The sequence below is a fragment of the Peromyscus leucopus genome, chromosome 10 (assembly GCF_004664715.2).
Source record: "Peromyscus leucopus breed LL Stock chromosome 10, UCI_PerLeu_2.1, whole genome shotgun sequence".
In the NCBI taxonomy this organism is placed as follows: Eukaryota; Metazoa; Chordata; class Mammalia; order Rodentia; family Cricetidae; genus Peromyscus; species Peromyscus leucopus.
In genome coordinates, this window is record NC_051071.1 from 62,125,228 (window position 1) to 62,151,145 (window position 25,918).

The 25,918-nt window shown below is 45.5% G+C and overlaps 1 pseudogene; it reads left to right on the forward strand.

The window, feature by feature from the left end:
- Positions 1 to 17,692, forward strand: part of LOC114689496 — a 36,258-nt pseudogene extending 18,566 nt beyond the window's left edge.
- Positions 17,693 to 25,918: the final 8,226 nt, after the last annotated feature.

The window sequence follows — 25,918 nt, forward strand, 5'->3', positions numbered from 1 at the left end:
GATGACTTCCTGGATGGGGACAGCAGCAAGCGAGCGGCTGCCTTTAGCCACCCCAAGGGGGCATTCCAGCTCGCTACTGCTGGCACCTCTGGTGGGACATGACAAGGCTAGTGTCCTGTGTGACAAAAGAAGCAGAGGGCTGGAGGTGGAGCCACCCGCTGCTGGAGGGACAGGAACCTTTTTGTTGTTGTTGTTGTTCAAGACAGGGTTTCTCTGCCTGTCCTGGATCTCGCTCTGTAAACCATGCTGTCCTCGAACTCACAGAGATCCGCCTACCTCTGCCTCCGCCGCCCGGACAGGAACCTTTTTTGATTCTTGCAGTCTACACTTCAGACAAGTACATGCCAGCCTGCAGGGGGCCCTACCTCCCAAACTCTCCATTCTCCTCATGTTACTTCTCTGGTCTTCTTCCCTCACACTCCCTCAGTGTACTGCAGTCACCCGGGCTTGAGACAGGGGGCGCTCTCTTGCATCTCTCTGGTCCACCACCAGCGTCATATATTTGGTCTACCGGTGGTTATCCACGGCTGTGTAACTCTCTCCCTTAGCGGTGCAGAATGGCAGCAATTACTTGTTTTGTTCATGTAACTGTAGTTTGAAGTCTTGAGCGAAGGCTTGTTCTTGTTGCATGTCTCTTACTCAAGGTAGCCTGATAGAGGATATGGTTCCTTTTCATGCCTAGAAATCCGCTGCTGAAATCTCAGACAGGCCTGAGGGCTGAGGACTTGGCCCTTCTGCAAGTGGTTAACCAACAGAGGAGGCTGATTGGAAGCCATGCTGTCTTTGACGATGAATCTCAAACGACACACAGCATCTTTCCCAATGTGCCCTCTTGGTTAAAACAATCGCAGAGACCTGTCTAGAAGCAAAGGGGGGTGGGGGTGGAGTGGGATGCATGAACCCCATCAACCCATGTAATGGGGGCAGGTTCTCAAGGTATGCCTGTGTCAGGAGGAGGATATGCAGTTGTGACCAGTTTAAGAGAACAATAGTCAGCTTCAGCTTGTACTACTCTTCCCTTTATTAGTCGTCCCTTAGGGTTTGTTGGAGTGTCACTCGCCAGCCAGATGAGGTGCCCCAGACACCACAGCCAGAGGCCTTTCTCCTCCTCTGTGGCATTCATCATAATTTTACACTGTGTGATAACTTTGGTGACCTTCTCATAACATCTATTGCTCCCTGCCTGTCTCCGACAGACGCTTCAACTGTGTCAAATGTGGACTTTAGTGTAGGGCACCAAAGGGGTGAGCTGGGGTTCCAGCATCTCTGTTGTTTACAGTGAGTGCTCATGATCTCAAGATCACATGCACAGTGAGCGCTAAGAAAGCTCTGGCCAGGAGAGCACTCAAATGGCTGAGGAACAGACAATACACCCCCATGTGAATGCCAGTGGGTATTACTCACAAGTCATTTCGAGCTTGAACAGAAAATGACTAAAAATGTAAAGGAATGGAAATATGCACTTCAGCAATGTCTCTCTGTAAATGGTCAATAGCTTCCTGGCTTTGTTTGAGCCTCGTGTTGCTGGTAGATGCTTAGCACAGAAAACTATACAAGCATGTGGTAAAAAATACTTTTGCTACATTTATTATTGTTGTTGTCAGAGGACAACTTGAAGAGTTAGTGTTCTGCTTCCATCATGTGGGTCACTTGGAATAAACTCATGTCGTCAGGTTTGGCAGGCAAGTACCTTTGTCTGCTGAGCCATCTTGTCAACCCCAGAGGTTGTTTTAAAATAAATAAAAGTTTTATTTGAAAATCCAGGATAGCTAAAACAACCCTGAACAATAAAAGTACTGTGGGAGGTGAGGTGATATATTGTGTACCTCAATAAATAAAATTTGCCTGAAGACCAGAGAACAGAACAAGTCACTACATTAAACACAGAAGCCAAGCGGTGGTGGCACACACCTTTAATCCTAGCACTTGGAGGGCAGAGATCTGTCTGGATCTCTGTGAGTTCAAAGCCACCCTGGACTACATGAGATTGACTCAGTCTAGGAGAGAAACAGAGCCGGGCAGTGGTGGTACACACCTTTAATCACAGTATTTGGGAGTCACACACCTTTAATCCCAGCACTTGGGATCTCATGCCTTTGCTTGGGAAGCACACACGACCTTAATCCCAGCACTAAGAAGGAAGCGATATGGCTGGGCGGAGAAAGGTTTATAAGGAGTGAGGAGACAGGAACTGGTGCTTTTTGACTGAGAGCCCTTTTTTGGCTGAGGCCTTTCAGCTGAGGAAGCTTTCTGGCTAAAGCTTTCCAGGCTGAGGAGTCCTAGAGGTAAGGTGTGGCAGTGGCTTGTTCCTTTGTTTCCTCTGATCTTTCAGCATTTTCCCCAGTGTCTGACTCTGTTTTTTTTTTTTTTTTTTTTTTTTTTTTTTTTAACCATAAGACTGATTTTAGAATTTGAGCTACAGGGAGGTATCACCATTCCTGATCTCAAGTTACACCACAAAGCCATAGTAATAAAAACAGCATGGTATTGACATAAAAACAGATGCATTGATCAATGGACTTGAATTGAAGACCCAGATATAATCCTCTACACCTATGGACACCTAATTTTTTATAAAGAAGCCAGAAATAAACACTGGAAAAAAAGACAGCATCTTCACGGGTGTCTGCATACAGAAGAATGCAAATAGACCCATACTTATCACCGTCCCCCTCCCCCCCAAACTCAACTCCAAATGGATCAAAGACCTCAACATAAAACTAGGTATACTGAACCTCCACAGAAGAGAAAGTGGGGAATAGCCTTAACCACATCACCACAGGAGAAGACTGTTTGAACAGAACACCATCAGCACAGGGACTAAGGTCAACACTAAATAAATGAGACCTCAAGAAACTGAATAGCTTCTGAAAGGCAAAGGACACCGTCATTTGGACAAAGTGACAACCTACAGAATGGGAAAAGATTTTTTTTTTTAACCAACCATACATCTGACAGAGGGCTAATATCCAAAATATATAAAGAACTCAAAAGACTTGATATTAAAAAACCAAATGACCCAATTAAAAATGGGGTACAGATCTATATAGAGAATTCTCAATAGAGGAATCTCAAATGGGCAAGAAACACTTAAAGACATGTTCAACACCCTTAGTCATCATGGATATGCAAATCAAAACAACTCTGAGATTCTATTTTACACCTGTCAGAATGGCTAAGATCAATAATACAAGTGACAGCTCATGCTGGTGAGGATGGGGAGCAAGGGGAACACTCCTCCATCGCTGCTGAGAGTGCAAACTTGTACAGCCACTATAGAAATGAGTGTGGTGATTCCTCAAAAAGATGGGACTCTGCCTTTGAAAGTGGTGGCACATGGCCTTAATCCCAGCATTGGAGAGGCAAAGGCAGGTGGACCTCTGAGTTCCAGGCCAGCCTGGGCTATAGTATAGAGTAAGTACCAGGACAACCAGGGCTACACAGAGAAACCATGTTTTAAAACAAAATGAAACAAAAAAACTGAGAGAGAGAGAGAGAGAGAGAGAGAGAGAGAGAGAGAGAGAGAGAGAGAGAGAGATCCATCTACCTCAAGATTCAGTTACACCATTCTTGGGCATCATCCTACCTTAAGGACACTTGCTCAACCATGTTCGTTGCTCCTCTATTAACAATAGCCAGAAATTAGAAACAACCTGTATGTCCCTCAACAGAAGAATGGATAAACAAAATGTGACACATTTACACAAGTGAGAATTATTCATCTCTTAAAAAAATAACATCATGAAATTTTCAGGCAAATAGATGGAACTAGAAAAAAATCATCCTGAGTGAGGTAACCTAGGCCCAAAAAGTTAAATCTGGCATGTATTCACTTATATCTGGGTATTATCCATGAAATAAATGATAACCAGGCTATAATCCATAGACCCAGGGAGGTTAGGCATAGAGGAGGGGACTAGGGAGGACACATGGATCTCCCTGGGATGGGGAAATAGAATAGATTTTATGGGTGGACTGGAGCTGGGAGGGGCAAGACCAGGAGGATCGGGTGGGAAGGGGGAGGGGAGATGGTATTGAGGGAGGGAATGAGGGGAGAGACAGCTAGAGTTGAAAACGTTTGAGCGGCAACATGGAAACCTAGTGCAATGGAAACTTCATATAATATATAAAGGCAATCCTAATCTAATGAAATCTCCAAATAATGAGGGAGACCGAACCTCTACTGGCCATCTCTTGTCACCAAATGAAGCTTCCAATCCTAGGACTAGGTTTCATCCAATTGAGTTGTTGGCCCAAGGGGCCAATGGACATCCCAAAACAACCCAGGCTGTTGCCGAGACAATAGGTTGCTCTCCACAAACTGATAGTAAGTCCCCATTGCTGAAATGAACACCCACAAAACTTATTGAACATGGGAAAGATGAGCTGGTGCCTACACAGAACCTTCACCCCCATGTTCTAGTGTCTATGAAATGGAAAGGTAGTCTGCAGGCTGCCAAAAGAGAAAAGTAAACACCTACCCACCCACAACCTTTGATCTACAATCTTTCCTGCCTGCAAAATATGCTAGGGCAGTGGTTATCAACCTGTGAGTCATGACCCTTTGGGGAGTTAAATGACCCTTTCTTAGAGGTCACCTAAGACTATCAGAAAACACACATATTTTCATTACAATTTATAACAGTAGCAAAACTACAGTTATGAAGACACAAAGAACATAATTCTGTGGTTGGGGGTCACCAGAATATGAACTGTATTAAAGACTTGCAGCATTAGGAAGGTTGAGAGCCACTGCTAGAGCATTGGTGGCACAAGCCTTGTGGGAGTCACCAACCAACGCCTGATTGACCGAAGGCCCGCTCCAGAAGATGGAACCCATACCTGACACTGCTTGGGTGACTAAGAGCCAGAGTCTAGATAGCCCAGAGGGCTACATTAAAACCAAAACTACTGGGGAAAGAAACAATAAAATAAAAAAAGGAGAAAGTTTTATTTGAGAGGTTGCTGGCTTCCAAAACCTGCTGCGATGACCGGTCTTGGTTATCAATTTGACCACCTTTGCAGTCAGCTGAGATCCAAGTTGCTAGGCAATCTTGTAAGGGGATTTTCTTAGATTATTTGAAGCAGGGAAACTCACCCCAAATATGGGTCACACCTCCTGGTGGCAGCCTACATAGAAGAACATGGATGGAGGAGACTTTGCTTTTCGCCTGCTGGCCTTAACTCTCGCTTGCAAGTTCATCTTTCTTGTTGCTGTTGGTACAAAATCTGATTTCTTCAAGATTTTAATGTAGACTGAAGACCAGCAGCTCTGTAGGACTCGAGCACCAGACTGGGAGATAACCAGTCTTCCGGACTGATCGTGAACCTTTGCATTGTGAGACAGTCACTGTTGGACTACCGGGACCACAACCTGTAAGGCAATCTAATAAATCCCCCTTTAACAAGTGTCTACGCAGTCAGCTCTGTTCCTCTAGAGAACTCTGACTAACACACCTGGCTAGTGCTCAGAGAGCTCATGCAGTCAGCTTGAACATAAGCAGGTCTGACAGTATCTCAGAAAAGAGAATTCTTCTCTCCGATTCTTAAATTGATCCTGATTTCAGTCTATTTTCCATTACTGTACCTAAATACCACAGGCTGGATAATTTACAAAGAAAATCATCTGTTTACTTCTTACAGTTCTGGTGACATTTTGTTCTACAGAGTCCCAAAACAGCACAGGGCATTGTGTGGTATGAGAGCAAGCATGTCAGATATTAAAGCATGCCTTGCTTTAATAAGAAGGCCACTTCCTCAATCACACATTAATCTGTTAATCAGCAAATGGATAAATCTCCTTATAAGGGCAGAACCCTCATGATCCTGTCTTATCCCAAAGGTCCTCCTCTAATTCCCTTACTTGTGACTTTGGCGATTGAATTTCTGATGCATGACATTTGTGGTTCACAGTATAGCCTACCATATTCAAGCCGTAGCATCCGACTTCAGTCAGAGGCTTTGGACATCAAGTCAGATAAAGAAGTATAAATAATTCATGGCAAGTCAGGATCTTACAGTGGCAGAGAACCAACTCCTGTACTGTGGGTGGGAGGATGAAGGAGCCATTATGGGATGGAAAAGGAGAATATGGTGGGTCTTAGATGGTACTCTGATATTCCTAAATACAAGCTTCTTCCCAAATGTTCACCTTATTTCCTCTGGACCCACCACAGCCCTGTGAGGTAATAGACTATACTATCCCCATGGGAAAGGCAAGAAGTCCAAAGTTCCAAATGACTGAGGATCACATTCAGTTCTTTGTGGCTTTTGGGCCTGTACCAAACATGTAGAGTCAGGCCAGAGATGACAACGAGCTTGTATTGGGGTTCTTGAGTATCTTAATCACTGAGCAAATGGTTCAGTGAGGGCCACATATGTCCTCTTCTACCTGTTTACATGGCTGTTTATGTGAGCTCAGTTCTTCTAGTGTGTGCGTGCGTGTGTGTGTGTGTGTGTGTGTGTGTGTGTGTGTGTGTGTTTGGGAAAAGCCACTATCTGTGTGTATGAGGGGGTGATCTCTCTCTCTTTTTCATGTGCACACGCGTGCGTGCGTGCGTGCGTGCGTGCGTGCGTGTGTGTGTGTGTGTGTGTGTGTGTGTGTGTGTGTGTGTTTGGGAAAAGCCACTATCTGTGTGTATGAGGGGGTGATCTCTCTCTCTTTTTCATGTGCACACGAGTGCGTGTGTGTGTGTGTGTGTGTGTGTGTGTGTGTGTGTGTGTGTGTTTTGAGGCAGGGTCTCTTTTAGTCAGGCTTGCCTTTAACTTAGTTACTGTGAAGAGACCCCATTACCAAGGCAGCTTATGAAAGGACACATTTAATTGGGGGCTTGCTTACAGTTTCAGAGGGTGAATCCATGACCATCATCATGGTGGGGAGTGTGGGGGCAGGCACAGTGTTGGAAAAGTAGCTGAGAGCTCACATGAGCTTCAAGCTGCAGACAGACAGAGAGACTGGGCTCAGCATGAGCATTTGAAACTCCAAGTCCACCCCTAGTGACGCACCTCTTCCAACCAGGGCACACAGACTCTAGTAAGGCCACATCTCCTGATCCTTCCCAAACAGTTCCACTCACTGGGGGCCAAGCATTCCAACATATGAGCCTAGGGAGGCCATTCTCACTCAAACCAGCAGACTCACTGTGTCATCCCCCACCTCCCAAGTGCTAGGATTACAGGCATGGACTGTCACACCGTTTTCGTTTTGTTGTTTTGAGACAAGGTCTCACTGTAGTGCGGGCTGCTCCCAAATTCATGACGGTCTTCTTGACTCAATCTCCTGAGTGATGAAGTCATATTTCATACCAATAATCTCTTATCACAGGTATGAGCCAACACACCACCTGGCTAACTGACATATTTCTGAATCTCAATTTTACAAAATGGAGCAAAAAAGTAAAGAAAAAAAAGAATTTTCCAGCAATGACTCCACATATTTTAGTCACTTTTATTGTTTGTGGGACAGAACACCTGAAAAGGAGCAACCTAAAGAAGAAAGGGTTTATTTGGCTTCTGGTTCAAGAGGATACAGGCCGCCATGGCAGCTAAGGCATGGTAGTGGGATTGTGAGGCTGTTGGTCACATTGTATCCACAGGCAGGAAGCGAGAGAGAGATGAATACTGGTGCTCAACTTTTTTATTCAATCTCAGATCCTCATCCAAAGAATGGTTCTGCCCACAGTCAGGGTGGCTCTTCCTATCTGAATCAACCCAACCTAGAAACCCCTTCTGGGAGTTCATTTCCATGGATTCTAAATCCTACTGAGTTGACCATCAGGATTAAGCACCTCACTGAAGCTCTGAGGAAAACGAGCCGATCAGAATCGTGTGCAGGGATGATCACTGCGGAATCACCTACACCAGCAACAAAGGCCCGGAGGGTGAAGTCGTTTGCTGCCATGCCTGACGACCTGATTCAGTCTCTGGGACCCACATGGTGGGGAGAGAACTGGTTCCCACAAGTTCTTCTCTGACCTCCCCACATGTGTCCCCACCATTAAATAAACACATAGAATAAAAATGCTAAAAAGCCTCTGTTGGAGAGACACCCATATGAATTGTGTGGCTTTCTGGGTTTAACATTTACCAACAGTCACGGAAAACATCTTCAGAAATGAAAAAAAATAAAATCTCCCTATTTACCTGCCTCAGTCACTTCCCAAGTCCAGTCCTTTGGCTTTTCCTTGAACATCACTACCAGGAGAAGCCACTCCCTGTAGGGGAGACCACAGGACTTTAGACTGGAGATATCACCAGGACCAATGGTGTCAAACTGGCCAAGGTTATTTTTTTATACACAGAAACCTTTATTTCACTCAGGAGGGCTCCTTCCAGCACTAAGGAAGTTATTATATTAAGACTATAATCTGAAAGGCTGAGCACCTTGGACTGTGCAGATTTCTAGAAGATAGCTTGTTAACCCAGAGTAATGAATAATTAAATAGAATGTTAATGTCCTCTGTATGTGTCTAGACCAGCAATGCACAGGAGAAATACAATAGCCATAGCTATGAGGCTCAAGCTAATGTCAACTTTCCAGTAGCCACCTTCAAAGCAAAAAGAAACAGGTGAACGTAATCTTGGTAGGAATTTATAAGCCTACCAAAATATTATGATTTCAACATATAATAGGTATAGTAAATTATTCATAACATTACTTTTCTTGTTTTGTACTAAGATTGGTATGGCTCTTACACACACGCACACATATAACGCATATATATATATATACATATATATATATGTATATATATATATATATGTTTCAGTTTGGGTTAATTACCTTTCAAGTGCTCAGTAGCCTCATGTAGCTGTGGTGACATAGTGGATAATAGGTTTAGGACAAGCCAGAATATAACTGGTATTTACAAGGGTAAAATATTAGAAGTCACCTAACATTTGAGTTGGTCAAATAAATATTGGTCAGTCTACACACTATCTCTTATTAAAAATAATGTAAAGGATAATAATAAAATCACTCTGAAGATACATTTTAGTAAAAAAACTTAGTCTGGTCAACGACGTTTTTCAGTACTTGATATGATTTGGATCTCAAAATGTCCCACCAAGGCTCATGTGTTGAAAGCTTGGCCCCCTTGACATCCTATTCAGAGGTGCGTTTGTGGAAGTGATTGAATGAGGCTCTGATCACATGGATAATCAATCCATTGATGGATTCCTAAGCTGATGGGAACTTAGGAGGAAGACCTAGTTGAAGGCAGTCCTTGGGGAATGTCCTTGGGGACCACGTCTCATCCCTGGGCCTTTGCCTCCTCCTCTCTCCCTCCCCCTTCTGAAGCATGAGGTCAACTCCACCACGTGCTCTCTGCCAGGTTCTCCTTCACTGTAGACCCCAAACCAATGGAGCCAAGAAGCAGCACTGAGACTCTGGAAGCTACGAGCCCAGATGAACCTTTCCGTATTGACGCGGTTTGCATCTGTTGGTCCCAGTAACCAACCACTGCATTGTTTTTATGAGCAGTGTGTGCATTTAACAGATCCTTTCTCTTCCTCCTCATTCTCCACTCCCTAATCTGCTTCTTCTTCTTTCATAGCTTAAATGAATCAATTACGTGAACTATGGCATGCTAAGTTTGCACATTTATTTAATTTCTGTCTACTTCCAGAATATAAAAGTTCTATTGTCTGTAAAACATTATTTTAGGTCCTGAGATAAAGCCCTGAACCAAAATTTTAAAAATGTTCTTGCTTGCCTGTGGCCGAATACTTAGTAGGAAGGCTTCAGATAAACCATGTGTGAGCAAATCTGCCATACTGTTTGTCTCACTGTTCCTTCACCATGATAGGAGGGGTGTCGGGGACTCACGAGTCTCTTTTTTCCTTGTGATGCCAGTTGAACCTAGGACCTGGCACACACTAGGCAAGCGCTGTACCGCTGACCTGCTGCTCCCCAGCTGCTGTTTCCTTATTCCCGAGAAATGGAACAACAGGAAAATTCCAACACGTTTGTCTACTGTCGCAAATGGTGTGGCGCCAGGGAGGAGCCAAGGTAAGGAGCCAACTGCACAGCACGTCTTCCGGTGAGAGAGAGTAACTGGGGTGGGGTGCGGAACGAATGGTGGGAACACATCCATTTACCCCAGAACCAGAAGGGGGCGTGGAGTACGCAGGCACAGCTGTGGGGTCTGGAGGCTTGGAGGCTGAGAGTGCACATTCGTTTATAATCCTGTCAGTTTGCTCAGGCAACTACAAAGAAAGATCACGAGAGCCAGATCAAGATACTCTGAGGTGTAAAAAATGGTTTCCCTAATGTATGGAACTGTGGACATTTTCAGTGATCTCGATTTTGTGTTTTGATCCCCCTAACAGGCACATCAGAGCAGGCTCCTTCCCTTATGGGGAGCACCTGCAAGCATTCTTCCTTTCTGGCTGCTCTGAAGAGTGATCCTAACCAGTCTGGCCCCTTGAGGTCCATCTGTCAGCTACTTAGATCTCTTTGTGCCTTTTTAAAAAAGTTGTAACATGGTAATGTGTGTGCCTTTCAATCCACTCAAATAAAACTCTCTAATGAGAAAGCGCATGCACAAATAATTTGAAAAGAATCAGCATGGCATGAATAGAGAACTTCCTTATTGTGGCTATTTCTAGTCAAGGCCGGGAGGGAAGAAGGGAGGCAGGATCTAAGAATAGTCCGGAATTCACCTCTCATGGATACCCCATCGTCTTAATAACAAAAATGACTTTCCTGATTATATCTCACCGGGTCCCTTTTATTGCCTGTGATTAAGATGGAAGCCTTTGTATTCACCCTAGAAAACAAAATATGAGACACACTTCCTTTGCTCTCACATTAACTTCACTTTATTGTTTGAAACTCCAAGTTTAAACATTTCCTACAGATCCAGGTTTCCCTTTTTGGCTCCAGATACCTTAATTATGAACATTTACCCCAAATTCTGCATCTGTATTCAAAACTACCCAGAGACGCTCTGGCCATGATTAGTCTTTTGTTATTTTTTTCAAATCCCTGTGATTGCATTGTTAGATATGCTCCAGCACATGGGTCTCACTGGCTCGTCATCATTAGACGCATTTATAGAAATCTACTAAATAAAAAAATCACGAGATGAAGATAAAAGCACTTATTTAAGGCACTTTGCATGAATTAAGTAATGATAGTGGAGTCACATTACTCTTCCTTGAGTATAATTCTGGGATGCTTTTGTGTTTCTTGGCATTTGAATATTTCATTGTCAGCCTCAGGGATTAGGAAATGAAAAGACAATGCTGAGCCTTGGCTGTTGTACGATGTGTATACTATTCAAGATAAATGCTCATTAATCTTTGCTTTCAACTTATTTACATTCTCCCCCTGTTTATTGTAAGACAGCATAACCCCACATCAAAGAATTTTGAAACACGAGAGAAACACAACCAAGCATCTAATCTCTTCAACGTAACTGCTCTCCTTTGTGTATTCTTGGCCCATTGTCCTCTCATGCACACCTCTCTGTGTATTCTCTGCCCATTGTCCTCTCATGCACACCTCTTTGCATGGTTGCAGTTATCCCATGCATGCAACCATGGATGTGGAGTGTCTGAGTGGCAGTTAAGATAAGGTTTTTTTCAGGCTACAGAATAATGGCTGTGGCTTTAGGTGTCTACCTTTTGTCCAGTCTTGATTGTGTCTGTAGAAGGCTGAGAAGGAGACCCATCCTCTGTGACTTCGGGACTGGAGTCATAATCTGTATCCACCTGCCTCTCAGTGCTGTGGTTTTCCTTCTGCAGGGTGCCTCAGATGCAGTCACCTTCTACAGCATCATCACAAATCAAGGGGGATTTTCTTTCAAGGACAAAATTCTTAGAGGGACGGAAGAGGATCAAGATCTGATGTGCTTATGAGTTTTACATCTTTGACTTAATTTTTTTCTTTTTCTTTTATGATTTACATTGTCTCAGAATAATTACAACAGTGAAACGTATTTCCTAACCAGTGTCTCTCATTTCACATCTCATCGTGTTTCAAGTTTGAGGCAGGTTGATTAAGAATATGGTCCTTTCCTTCTATCCATCCCTGTAGGCACACCCTTCACTAAATGACTGTGTGGCTCTTCCCATTCATGGAATCTGGCCTGGTTCATGATACGCTTTAGTGGATGGGTACAGTAGAGCTAGAAGCTTTGGAACACCTCAGGTTGTGTGCATACATGTGCACATGCATTCTCACTCATGGGACACTGTCCGGCTATCAGTGAACTACTGGGTTTGACCACTGGAGGGGGAGAGAACCTGCGGATGAAGATCATGACAGAGTAGCTGAGACGCAGTCTACTTCCAACCATCAGCTGGCCTATGCTTCGGCAAGTGCTCTGCTTCTGGTCCTCTACATTGTGAAGAGTCCCTGCCACACATTGCCACCACTGTGGCTAGGAGTACTTCTACCCAGCCTTCCTTTCCATGGTGAACTGGTGCCCAAAGAAGCCATGGGCCAGAGTAGACCCTGCCTTCCTTATGTCGTTTCAGTCAGGTATTAAAAAAACATTTTATTTACTTATTTATTATTTCATGTGTACTAGTGTTTTGCCTGCATGTATGCCTATGTGCCATCTGCATGCCTTGTGCTTCTCATAGAGGCCAGAAGATGCCATCAGATCCCCTGAAAGTGATTTATAGATGGCTATGAGCCACCATGTGAGTTCTGGGATTGAACTTTGGTCCACTGGAAGAGCAGCCAGTGCTCTTATCCTGTGAGTCATCTCTTTAGCCCAGCTATCAAATATTTGATGTTTTGCTTGATTGTTTTTGAGAAAGGGTCTCTACACAGCCCTGTCCTGGAATTTGCAATACAGACCAAGATCGCCCAGACCTACAGAGATCTGCCTGCCTCTGCCTCTAGAGTGCTAGGATCAAAGGTGTGTGCCACTATGTACAGCACACTGATGGGTATACCCGTCATACCAACATAAAAGTATGTAATCAGGCCACTAAGTTGTAAGGCAGTAGGTTGCAGGGCATTATTTTGGTATCATATAACTAATAAGAGGTTCCATCACATTTCATACAATTCTGTTTTGTTCCTCTTATGTTTCAATCATAGCAACAAATTACAAATTGGACATCGAGATGACAAATGCATCCTTCTCATCATCCATGAGAAGCTTAAGATGTGTACTGTGTAGACTGACTGGCAAGGACTTCCAACCCCCACTGAATTATTGCACTCTTACAACCCACCTTAGAGAAGTCACACTAGAGAGAGTCGGACTCTCTGTCTTTCTTCCCCTTTAACACAATCCATCAAACTTATGCTTTTCAGGTCAGCAGGATCCTGATATAAATGCTCAGTCCACAAGGACCTCACAAAGCCACCTAAAATGTAAACACTGCATTCCTACAGGAGATAGTGTTGTGTTTGCTGTTACTCATAATTGATTATGATTTCAAATGGTTTGTAATATATACTCCCCTTTATTCTATACATAGAATAGTACACGAGACTATGCTTGGGTTTAGGCATCACACAGGCCAAGCATAGCTCCAGGCCTGGCAATGACCTTCAACAGACAGCATCTGTAACATCCACTCTCCATGGAGTTCCTGGCTTACTTTTCAATTTTTCTCTTGTTCTTTGCAGTGCTGCTGAATTGAACCCAGTAATGAGGAACTGAACCCAGGACCTCACACATGCTAGACCAACACCGTCATTCTCTGAAGTCCAAGTCCCTTTTTACTTTTAGACAGGATCCCACTAAGTTGCTCAAGCTGTCCTTGAACTCACTCTGCCGCTCAGGCAGGCTTTGAACTTGAAATCCTTCTCCCTCAGTCTCTTGAGTAGGTAGGATTACAAGCCTGTGCCACCAGACTCAGCTCTGGTTTCTTGTTAATATGGTCTGATGAAGTTTTCTAAGTTATTTTAGGAAGAGAGCAAATAGAATAAATCTGCTCTTATTCCATTTTTAAACACCTATTTTACAAATCCCACTGTAAACACACACACACACACACACACACACACACACACACACACAAATTAGGCTTAGAAAATTGCAAATCACAGAAAAATAGGTCTAGACACATCCATGTTTTCCGTGTCTTGCTATGTGGTTCTCTGCACAGCCTCAGAAGGAGGACTCACTGCTTCAGGAGGAAGGTCATCTCTAGATGAGCATGCCGGACGCACACCTCCAGAACGACCCCCAGACAGATTTCCATCTCTTCTGTTCCAGTAACACTACCAGAAGGCTGAGGACTGCAGAGAAGTTTGGCACAACTCCACCTGCTCTTTTAATGGCTACCATTTTATTGCTCAAGATAACTCACTTGTATTCACTGTAAAACACAGGAGTCAGCTTGCTGTTAATTTGTGTGTGTGTGTGTGTGTGTGTGTGTGTGTGTGTGTGTGTGTGTGTGTGTTGTGCAGGCAAAGCAATAGCTTCACAGTGCTTTCATATTTGGATGTATAATAAAGTTGACCACCTGAGCAGTCTAGATGTGGCTGTGCCATTGAGACCTGATTCATTATTTATCATAGATAAGTTGATGCTAACTGTGGTGACATTTGGAAGGAGCAAAAAATGTCTAGCTCTAAATGGGTGGCTAATGCTTAACGCATCAGACATATAAATCAAACTTAAAAATCATTAATGTGCGTCGATTGTTCCAAACAATAGGTTTCATTATGACATTTCCATACATGCATGTGACACTTTGGTCATATTTCCCTCATTTCCTTCTCTTGCTCTTATTCCTCCCTCCATTTACTTTTTCTAAATAATCTCTCTTCCACTTCAATGTCTTTAAAAAAAATCTAGACCCTGCATATGAGAGGAAACATGGCATTTGTCTGCTGGAGTCTGATTCACTTCTCACTCAACACAGCCATCTCCAGCTCATTGTCTTATCACCCACACAGCTTTGTTCTTTATGAGGAAACAACACACCATTTTCTTTCTCTGTTCATCTGGTAATGGACATGCAGGCTGATTCCACATGGGGGCTACTGTGAACACTGGCGACCACAAACACGATTATGGATGTGCAGGTGTTTCTACCGCATTCTGACTTTGACTCCTTCAAGGGGCATCCAGGAATGGCACAGCTGGACCGTCTCTTTTCAGTTTTCTGAGGACTCTCCTTACTGGTGTCTATGGTGTCTGGTGTCATCTCTGTCTCACCAGCAATGGATAGGGGTTCTTCCCCCTTCACTGTCACCGGCTTCTGTGGTTGTTTCCCTTATGATAGCTGCTCTGACTGCAGACAGGATTTGTGTAGTTCTGATCTGCATCTCCCTGATGGCAGAGGATGCCGAGGATTTTTGCCGTGTATTTATTGGACATCAGTATTTCTCCTTTTGAGTACTGTCTGCCGAATTTATCTGCTCCCTTATTGACTGGATTATTCTTCTTTTGGTATTACTTTTGAGTCCTTCATATATTCTGGGTAGCAGTCCCCTGCTGGATGAATAGCTGGCAGTGATTTTTCCTGCTCTGTGGCCCATCTCTCTTCCAAGAATTATTCTCTTTGCTCTACAGAATCTTTTTAGTTTCACACAATCCCATTTGTCAGTTCTTTATATTACTTTCTGAGCTATCTGGGGTCTAATTCAGAAAGTCCTTGGCTATGCCTATATTAAAACAAAATTTTGATCAGTCAAAAAAGACAAAAATTAATCCAGTCCCGTCCTTCAAAAATAAGCACTGCCCTTTGGGACATTTATTTCTGGCATTACTTTTTTTCTTTTTCTACATGGGACTTGGGGTGGACCTGAGACAGGGTTTCACTCTGTAGGCCAGGCTAGTCTGGAACTTAACACAGCCCAAGCTGGCTTTGAATTTATGGTAATCTTTCTGACTTAGTCTCCTGAGTGCTGGGATTCCAGGTGTGAGCCACCACCTGTGACTTCTACAGGTAATTGAAATAAACAATAATAAAATGGAAGGTACTTGCGGAAAAGCTATATAAGGATAAGAGCAAAGTCAGAAACCCAGGCAGACGTGGAAGGCAGTCCCAAGGCCCTCCATCCATTCCTGCTCTAGAAACACAGGGCGTCTCCCAGCAAACTCCCAGATCCCCTGGCTCCTGTAGTCTCTCTACCCCTCTTCTGCAATGATCCCTGGGCCTTAGGTGCAGGAGGAGAGCTGTAGACTTACCCACTCGGACGGGGCTCCACAACTCTGCGTTTTCTTGGTTGTGGTTTTCTGTAATGGTCTTTGTTGCAAAGAGATGTTTCCTTGATGAGAGGTGAGGACTGCACTTTCTGCAGGGATAAGGGCAAATAGTGGTCTTTCTGGTCTGGATTACATCACCTAAATATGATCTTTCCTAGTTCCATCCATTTACCTGCAAATTTCATGATTTCATTCTTCTTTACAGCTGAACACCATGCCACAGTGTATATGTCCCACACCTTTTTTTTCTATTTGTCAGTTGAGGGGTATTTAGGTTGTTTCCATTTCCTGGCTATAGTGACTAGGGCAGCGGTGAACATGGCTAAGCAAGTATCTGTGGAGTAAGATGTTGAGTCCTTTGGTGTATGCCAAGGAGTGGTGTAGTTGGGTTGTAGCGTCACATTTTTAGTTTTTTGAGTATTCTCCACACCGATTTCCAGAGTGGCTGGACTAGTTTGCAATCCCACCAGCGATGAGGGAGGGAGAGCTCCTTCCCCCACATACCCTGCAGCATTTGTTGTCCGTTGTTTTATTGATCTTTACTGTTCTGACTGGAGTAAGATGAAATCTCAAAGTTGTTTTGATTTGTATTTCCCTAATTGCTAGGGAAGATGAACTTTTTGAAATATTTCTTAGCTGTTTTTTTTTTTTTCTTTTGAGAACTCTCTATCAATACTCTAGGCCATTTTGAATAGGTTATTTTTTTTCTTTTTGACTCTTTGTTGTTCTTTATACAGTCTGGATATTAATCTTCTTTCAGATATAGATATAGAAGCCACTTTCTTGCAGTCCTGCCAACATGGCTGCCTACACACGACCTAAACAAGAAAGGCAGAACCAACAGACATGCTGACATGGAGTGGGAAACCTCAGAAAGCCTCAGCTGTACACAAAGAACTACAGGCAACTAAGGGATTCTGAAGGCAGGAGAAAGAGTTTTCCCCAGGGAACAGCTCACCAATTGGTTGTTCAATACCAAATGGTCAGCCCTGAAAACATACATGCAAGTAACAATATATAGACTGAGCAGGTTGTATTTATAAATTTGGGATATCACATATGCATACAACAGCTCTGTATGTAACAACAACTGAAGGAAAAAGAGGCCATGAATCTGAAAGAGAGTTGGAGAAGGTATGTATATTGAGAGGGTTGGGAAGGGGAAGTTATGTAATTATAATCTCAAAAAACAGAGGACCACGTGCTTTGGGCTCCAGGTATCACTGGCCTGGTGGAACTGGCTATGTGGGACACTCTGCACAAGAGGCCAGAAATATTGTATACAGAAAGTTTTGTTCTTCTGGAGTAGTTCCCTGAAAATGCAGCCTGTATTAGAAAACACACAGAACAGATTACCAGTGAGAAGTTGGGTAGGGTCAACGTGGAACCAGGTGTTAAAAATCTAGAAGACCTGCTTCAGGGTGGTGAAGTAGGAGAGATGATTCTTCAGACTGAAAATGGACTAAATCTGGCAAGAAAAAATGTTGCAGCGGAAGCCATGGGAGCCCTTAGAGGAAGAGCCTCCTGCTGACAGGCAGAAGTGGCCTATACGATCACAGGTCTAATGGCGAGATACTGGTACAATTAAATGTTGTTATGCTAAAATAAAATAACATGATATAAACACACCTATAAATATGCAAATTATACAAATGCATCTATAAAATAAATTACATACAAACACAAGGGCAATGGGGGGGGCAAAGGGAAGTCAGGGACAGACTCAGCTGGGAACCTGGCAGAGTGACATTCACCATTATCACCACAAACCCAGCAAACATCAGTGCAATACTTACCAAGCACCATGTGCATATTTTTTTTTATACTAACTCATTGAATACCCGCAGCTCACCAACAAATAACGTGTCACTAGACTTCCAACTTTACACAGGCCATGGAGTCACTTGCTCAAGTATGGAACCCGGATTCAGAATCAAGGATCTGTTTGCGGTACCCTGGCTCTTCGATGCTGTGGTTTGTTCAGTTGTTTACTTTCTTGTGATGATTCATCTGGACTGTGCACAGAGCCTCGATAGATACTCTGGCTGTGTAGAAGGAGTTAGTTTGGCTATGGAGAACCTCAACTCCAACCACATTGCTGTCATTCACTGAAGACTCACACAAGTCGTTCATCACTGTTCATTTATGCTACTGTCCATCAGTACCTTTCTGTACTTGCGCATCTTTCTCTGAGCACAATAAATTTTATTCAAATGGTAGTCATGGGAGAAATGTCCCCCTCCTTCCTCATCAAGAAAGCGGGTGACTGGGCGCGGAAGCCCCGGGGAGGCAGCATCTGCCAGCACTCGAGGATCCCGCCCGTGTGAGCCGAGGATAGAATTAACAGGCGCAGTAGTTCGCAGCTCAACATTTGTTCAAGTCTGGCACATGCACAGATCATTAGCGACTGTATTTGAGAGGAGAGATCAAGGAGGTGGGGAAAGAGTGGATCTGATTAAAGGGGCAATCAGGAAAGGAGAGTCAGCGTTTATGTGAAAGCTCCAGAGCTAAAATGAACTGGAGAGCAGAGCAAAGGGCAGGGCACCTTGGGAGGGGGTCTGCAGACAATCTGGATAATTTTGACTCTGTGACTTCCGGTGCAAAATCTTGTCCCTTCTGTGACTCCCTGGAGCGGCTGCTGCCTTTCTTCCCTGGGCTTGTTGCATCCATGCAAAGAAAGACTGCGTGTGGGTGGTGGGAAGGGTGGGTGGAGATTATTGTCTTGTTTGTAGCTTTCGTCTTGGCTCCAAGAAGATAAATATTCATGGATAAGTTAATGCTTGCACAATGCTTGTGTTGACCCATGCTGGGCAAAGTCTGAGATGTTCAGAGAAATCGTAAAAAGTGTGCATGCATCATCCAATAAAATTAACCTTTTTCTTTTTGAGTCATGGGCTCCTGTATCCCAGGTTAGCCTCCAACTCACTATGTAGCCGAGAATGTCTTTAAACCACCAATCTCCCTGTTCTACCTCCTGAATCCTGGGAGCACAGGCATGCACCACTGTGCCCAGTTTCTGCTGTGCTGTGGAATCAAACCCAGGATTTTGTCCGTAATTGCCATGCATCGTATCACCGGGGTCACTGCCCCATACTCAAACTGGTTAACGTGTATAGAGTTCAAGTTGGTGCAGTGAAGGAGCTACCTAGAAACAGGGTCATAGGTATCTCCGGCAAGAGCTGGTTCCTTCTCTCGACTCATCACAGCATATCTGATTCTCCCCACACCACCTGTGGAGTAGGAAGGGACACGTGTGGCCACCCCATCTGATATATACATGGGGGGTTACTAACTAGCAGAATAAGTACAGCTGACAAATGGCAGGGCTGGACTCCTACCTGCTCTGCTTTTTCCCATCACCTCCTGGACTTAATCCTAATCTGAAGACACAAAGGGGACACATTTGAAGCAGAGAAGAATTAAGTCTTAAACTTCATGGTCTTGACACCAAAAAGAAGAGCAACGTTTTGAGTGCTCTATTGAGAACGTGTGTGAGCTGTTCAGGTCTTGCTCACAGGTCCAAGGTTGTTCAGTTAGACTGGTTCTGGTGTTAAGAGTCATACCGTATTTCAGCTAGCACTTCCACCAAGGCAGGGGGCGTCAACCAGAGCCTAGGTTCATCTGCTGTAACAAACACCTCCAAATACTCTAAAGTAGATCTGATAGAGAAGCTCATGTCTTCTTACGCCATTATCTGGAAATAACTATGTCTAGGCTTGTGGCTCTGAACTAGATGGGCCCCGAGAGACCCAGGTTCCTCCTCTCTTACTAGGATGCTGTCCCATTGGATGGCACTATAAAAAATGACTTATTTATTTATTTGATGTGTATGTCTGTGTCTCTGTGTCTCTGTGATTGTCTGTGTGTGTGTGTGTGTGTGTGTGTGTGTGTGTGTGTAAATGTGCAATCTTGTGCACATACAGATTGGCCAGATGAATGTGTCAGGTATCCTTTATCACCCACCTCCTATTTTGAGGCAGAGTCTCTCTCTGGGTTGGGGACTTGTGTTTTCTTGACTAGGCTGGAAGTTAGCAAGCCCCAGAGATTCTCCTGTCTCTGTTTTTGGAACGAGGGTGACAGTCACACACAGGACACCCAGCTTGTTCCACAGGTGCTGGGATCTGAACTCTGGTCCCTGTGATTGTGCAGCAAGCCCTCTTAACCCCTGAGCCATCCCTCCAGCCCACTGGGTAACACGTTTATCCACCAGCTAAAAGCTACAGCAACTCACTGTACTCACCTGCTAGCCCAGGGAAGGGGAGAACAGCCAACATTAGTTGTTTCCTCCTAGGGAAGTTACAGACGTTGCCTTCACGCCTCTTCCTGCTGCACAAACTTGGTCATGCGGCCATGCTTGGAGGAAACGGTCCTTACCAAAGTTTAACCCAGCTGGCTGACCTGCTAAGACATTACAGTGAGGTCTTCTACTAAGAGGAGGAAGATGGGAGGAGATACAGGGGACAGTGGGCTTCTCAGTGTTTCTGGTCTGATGGGAACCACACACAGTGAGCCCGGCTGTAGGTAAGCACATGTACACCAGAGAAATAGACGTGCTGACAGGTGCCCACAGCCTCCTGAGACTCTGAAGACAACAGATTTTTTTTTTAACTTAAACATTTTTATTTTATGTGTGTGGATGTTTTGCCTGCATGTATGTCTGGGTATCATGTGGGTGCCTGGCACCCACAGAGGTCAGAAGAGGGTGTCAGGTTCCTTGGAACTGGCGCCGTAGATGCTTGTGATCCACCATGGAGGCACTGGTGGGTTATTCTGGCTGCCTCTAGTGAATGCCCAGAAGTCCCTGGTCCAGCTAGCCTTGTGCAGCATTGAACACAAAGAGGCTCTATCTCAGCTGAGCTAGAAGAAAAAAACACAATCTCTGATAATCCCGGACCTCTGGATGTACACTGTGGCACACATGCACTTCTACACACACATTAAGACACACACAGACACACACACAGACACACACAGACAGACAGACAGACAGACACACACACACACACACACACACACACACACACACACACCATTCACACATACATGCAAAAGAGAAAAAAATGGTATCAGGACCTATTTGTTAAGTGCATATGAAAACACTGGTGGGAAATGTCACAACATTAGCAGGCTTGAGACTGTCAGAGTCAGGGACTTAGGGGTAGTTCACTTAGCCTTTGACCTACTCCTGCTTTGTGCACCAGACCAGGGGTGGCTTTGGCAACAGAGCGGGCATCCTTGAGGCAAATCCTACTTGCCTGGGTGGATGAGGCAGGTTCACCCACAGGCTAACAGGCTGGGGCCTGCATCTCACCTCCTTATCCATTGTCTCCAGTGGTGCCATCCACACTGTTCTGTGGTCCTCACGACAGTCCTGGAAGGTGAGCAGGGCAGGTGATGTCCGCATGACTGAGGTTTGCAGATGGATCAGAGAAGCCAGTCAGCCAGCGGGCTGTGAACAAGTTTCCAGATCCCCTGTCTCCGTGTGGCTCACATCGTCCCACAACCCCACGCTGCTCAGCCGGTTAGCCACTTCATCTCTGAATCCACAGCTCTCAAGCAAACACCCCCAGAAGGCTCACATAAGTAGTACCCCATTTTTTTAGGGGGAACCCAACGCCTTTCATTAGGGGATAAAATCAGGACTTGAGACATTGGACGTTGTCCTGGCTCCTTTTCAGTAAACATGGAAACTCACCTGTAAAACATGCAGTTCCAGTTCCAGGTCCTGGAAAGACAAATGTGTTTTCTTCTCCTTCATCTTTTCTACAGAGATTTGGTCACAGAACTGTTTTTTTTTTTTTTTTTTTTTTGATTTTTTGGGTTTTGTTTTGTTTTGTTTTCCTGGCAAATACATAAGACCAGAAAAACCACCTCCTAGCTCCCAAGGCCTGCCCTTTCCTCTGTCTCCTCTGGAGGTCAGTTCTGAGTCTGTCAGGACAGCCTGTTCTGACCTCCACTGGCCCAGTGAGACACAGCCCTCCCCCCAACTCCATCCATTTGTTCTTCAACACACTTGCCTGATAAATGGTACAATTTTTGAAGTATAGATTTTTAGAGTCCCCCCCACTTCCTCCTCCAGATTGTAGAATGGTTCTAGTGACTCCCAAATCCAGGGGTTCACACTCTTGTGCAATTCCTTCCTCATTCTCTGAGGTGTGGACAGGATCTACGGCTGTCACCATTGTAATTAGAGCATATAATTGTACTTACATATACTTCACTATGTAGCCCAGGCTGGTCTCGAACTCTCTATCACTCCGCTCATCAGCCTACCAATTGCTGGGATCATTGGTGTGTGCCGCCACCACATCAGGTTGTCCTGAGAAAACTCTTTTACAGATTTGGACCGAGCGTTCTGCCATGCTTACCAGGAACAGAGGGCAGGATCCAATGAGGAGGCCACAAGGAATTGAAGCCCTAGTCCCGCTGACTTCTTCCACCAACCATAATACGACCTTGAAAGTGAGTATCCCACCCTTGAACCTTCATCGGGGACCTCGGCTCCTGGGAACAGCCCGATAGCAGCCTCCTGGATGATCCTAAAGCCCAGCACCCCATTAAGCCGTGTCTGGCTTCCTCCCGGCACAGAAAAACTCAAGATAACAGGATGTGTTGTTTGAAGGCCCATAGCTGTGGTGACTTGTTACAGAGCAGCAGGCAGCAAATGGACTCTCCTGTGTCTCATTAGTCCCTTGCTCTTACCTGCCAGAGAGCTCGGAATCTCAATTTGTCTCCGCTCCGGCCTCGGTTTTGTGTCAGTCCCCACAGCGTTCATTTGTGTCAACCGTGGCTTCCGGTATCCGTCGGGGCCCCTTGGTAGTGAGGACTCACTCAAGCGGCTTGACTGGAGAACGTGTGCGGGTTAACCCAGCCAACGTTATGTGGGGTATCAGGGTGACCCTAAGCCACAGCAGAGGGCCATTGTTACCCCACCCTCCGAGCACGAGGGGATGGCCGCAGAGTTTGATGAGGGCCAGCATGGAAGGCAGGTTTTCTCCCGCGCTTTCGGGCAGAGGCTGGACGGTACAAGAAAGTACCTAGCTTCCCTTCCCTCCCTCCAAGCTCTTGCTAAGTCTCCCTTTGGGTAAACATGTCCGGAGGTTAGAGGTCCAGGGTGATGTGGGGGAGGGCACAGGGCAAGAGAGAAGCTGTGGCAAACAGATCTGGGCGGAGGAACAATCATAGACAAATCGCTCCTCACCGAGCCCTCTGTTTGCCTTGCTCACCTCCAGTCAGCATAGCGAGCAAGCCTCTGTCAACACCCCATGGCCCAGCGTACAGTGCAAAGCCGGGATGTACCACACCGCCATCGTCTTGGCTTTCTCTGGGGAGGCCTGCTGCCATGCTGAGGCCACTCAAGCAGTTCTGTGGGGAATGCATGTGTTGAGAAAGGACCCTTTTTTCCCCCGACCATGTTCAGCTTGTGTTAGTGTGTTCTAACCTCCTGTGACCTCCCCCCCCCAACTCTGTTTTGTATGTTCTAGAAGACCCCGCCATCATTTTCCCACACAGAAATGACACCACTCATCCTGTAGGGCTGTCTGCGGCTCCTCCTCATGACATCCGGCTACTGTCTGCTGGCCCGTGGAGGTTTCTTCCTGGCGTTTATTTCTACAGCTCTAAAGGGCAACCCCCGCGTCTGTAGCATGGGCCCAGAATGTTCCAAGGACCGAAATTCGCATTTCTCAGCTCTGGGTACAAGTGGGGTCAGACTGATAAGAGTAACTCAGACTTGACCTTCACCACAAGCTGGAGGTCCTGTTACATCTTAGTGATCCCCCCTGACACGGATAACAGCAGCTCAGCCGCAGCCCAGTCCTCACCTCTCTGGCCCCTTGGGGTCAGGTATCACTGTTTCCCGGGCCTTGAGAGCCTGGCTCTGCATCCTCATCTCTGAGGCTTCTTCTGTGACCTCACCGCTGTGCCCCCTGGCACGCCGTTTCTTGGCCCTGCGCAGGTGCGAGCCCTGTGGTACCAGCCCAGTTCCCTGCAGCTTGCTTCAGCAGAGCCCTGTGGCCCTCGGTGGCCCCTCACCGCCTCTGCCCTGTCATTCACAGAGGTCTTAAAGCAACACATGCTCCTGAAAATCAATCCTTTGACCTTATCTGCAGGCTCCGGGGCTTAGAAGGGACCCGGTGTGGGGCTGGGGTGGGAAATGGACACCTTGCTGTCTTTTTGCAATCTTCATCTTCTCCAGGGAGACTCCTTCCTTCAAGAGAATTGGCTCATGCGCCTGGATGCTTGCAGGTTCCCTAGTCCACCAAATCACCAGGCTTAAATGGATTCCATGGCTTCATTTGCCTGCCACAAGGAGCTCTGTCTATCCGTATGTCCAGCATGGTGTGTGGTATGTGATAAACCCACCGGGTGATGCCCATCATCACTCAGAGAGATGGACCAGGGATTTCTTACCCTTCAGTAAGAAAAATTAAAGTAAAAAATTTGCCTGTGGGCCAAATGCAAGTCTTGGCTTTGGGACTTGATCCTAACCCTGGGCTTTTCTCCTTTTTTTTCTTGAGTAGGGATTTTGGCTTATTTAACTCTGTGTCCTCGACGATCAATAGAACTTTAATGAACGTCACTTTTGTCTTTTAAACAAGGACCTCACTAGGTAGGCCTGGCTGGCCTTGAACTCTCAGCCATTCTTCTGCCGCAGTCTCCTGAGGCATGAGAAGACCAAGTGTGAGCCATGAGCCCTGGCTTGACTACAGGTTTGAATGGAGGTCCGTTTGCTGTCTGAGATGGGTCTCTCCAAAGGCTGGAAGACAAGGCTCAGATGAAGGTGGTTTATTTGAGAGCGGGAAGAGAGAGGCCGGTGAACGGCACATTAACGCATGAGTTCCTGTTGAGGGTCAGTCAGCTGGGTCCCGCAAGAGATCCCCGAGGAAGCTCGTGGAGCCTTTTGGAGTGACCCACCAGCAAACATCGAGGTGTGGAGAAGCCACTGGAGAACTGTCATCCCTGCTAATTAATCTTTGCCTCCCAGGAGACTTGTGTACTGGTGCTTCGGGGCTGCTCCTGGCATCAGAGGGAACTCTGTGTATGAGAACCTCTCAGGGGGAGAAGCAGAGTGTGGGAGGTGTGCTGAGAAGCTTTCATGGGGTTGAAGATGGTTGACTTGCCAGTCAGACAGAGGCAGCTCTGCTTGTGGAGGGGACGGACCAGCCATGAGTCTGCTCCCCTCAGCCTCCTGGACACACAAAGTCATTAGTCTCCATTTAAAGACACCCGCTCCTGGGAGCAGTGTTATCTTAGAGGCAAGCTACATAAATGGTTTTGGGATAAACAAAAAGAATCTGTACTTAGTTTTTTTTTTATTTGATTTGTTTATGCTTTTTAAAAATTTTTTCCTGTGTTGGGAATCGAACCTATGGCCTTACTCATGCTAGGCAAGTGTTCCATCCCTAGCTCTTGTCATTAGTTTTAACAATCATTTATGGAATCTTTGTTCTCCAGAGAGTCCTGCTTCAGACAATAAACTAATACACAGTAACGTATTTAGACACCAGCTGCGACCACCCTCGCTCCCATCATTAAGAGCTTACTGTGCATGTGCCCTGCATCTGTCTCGCCGGCATGAACCCGGACTGCTGTGTCTGGAGCTGGCCATGTATTCACTAGACAGGAGAGCTACAGGCTTGGAGGCTGAGTTGTGGCGGAGGGCACTTTTTTCTCAGCACCTTGCAGCCTGCCTCCCTCCCTGTCCTTGGAGAGATTTTGGCTTGTCCACTTCCCAGGGTTTCAGCTCCTCTGCATTTCCCAGGTTCTGTCTCTGTTCTTCTGTGGCTCGA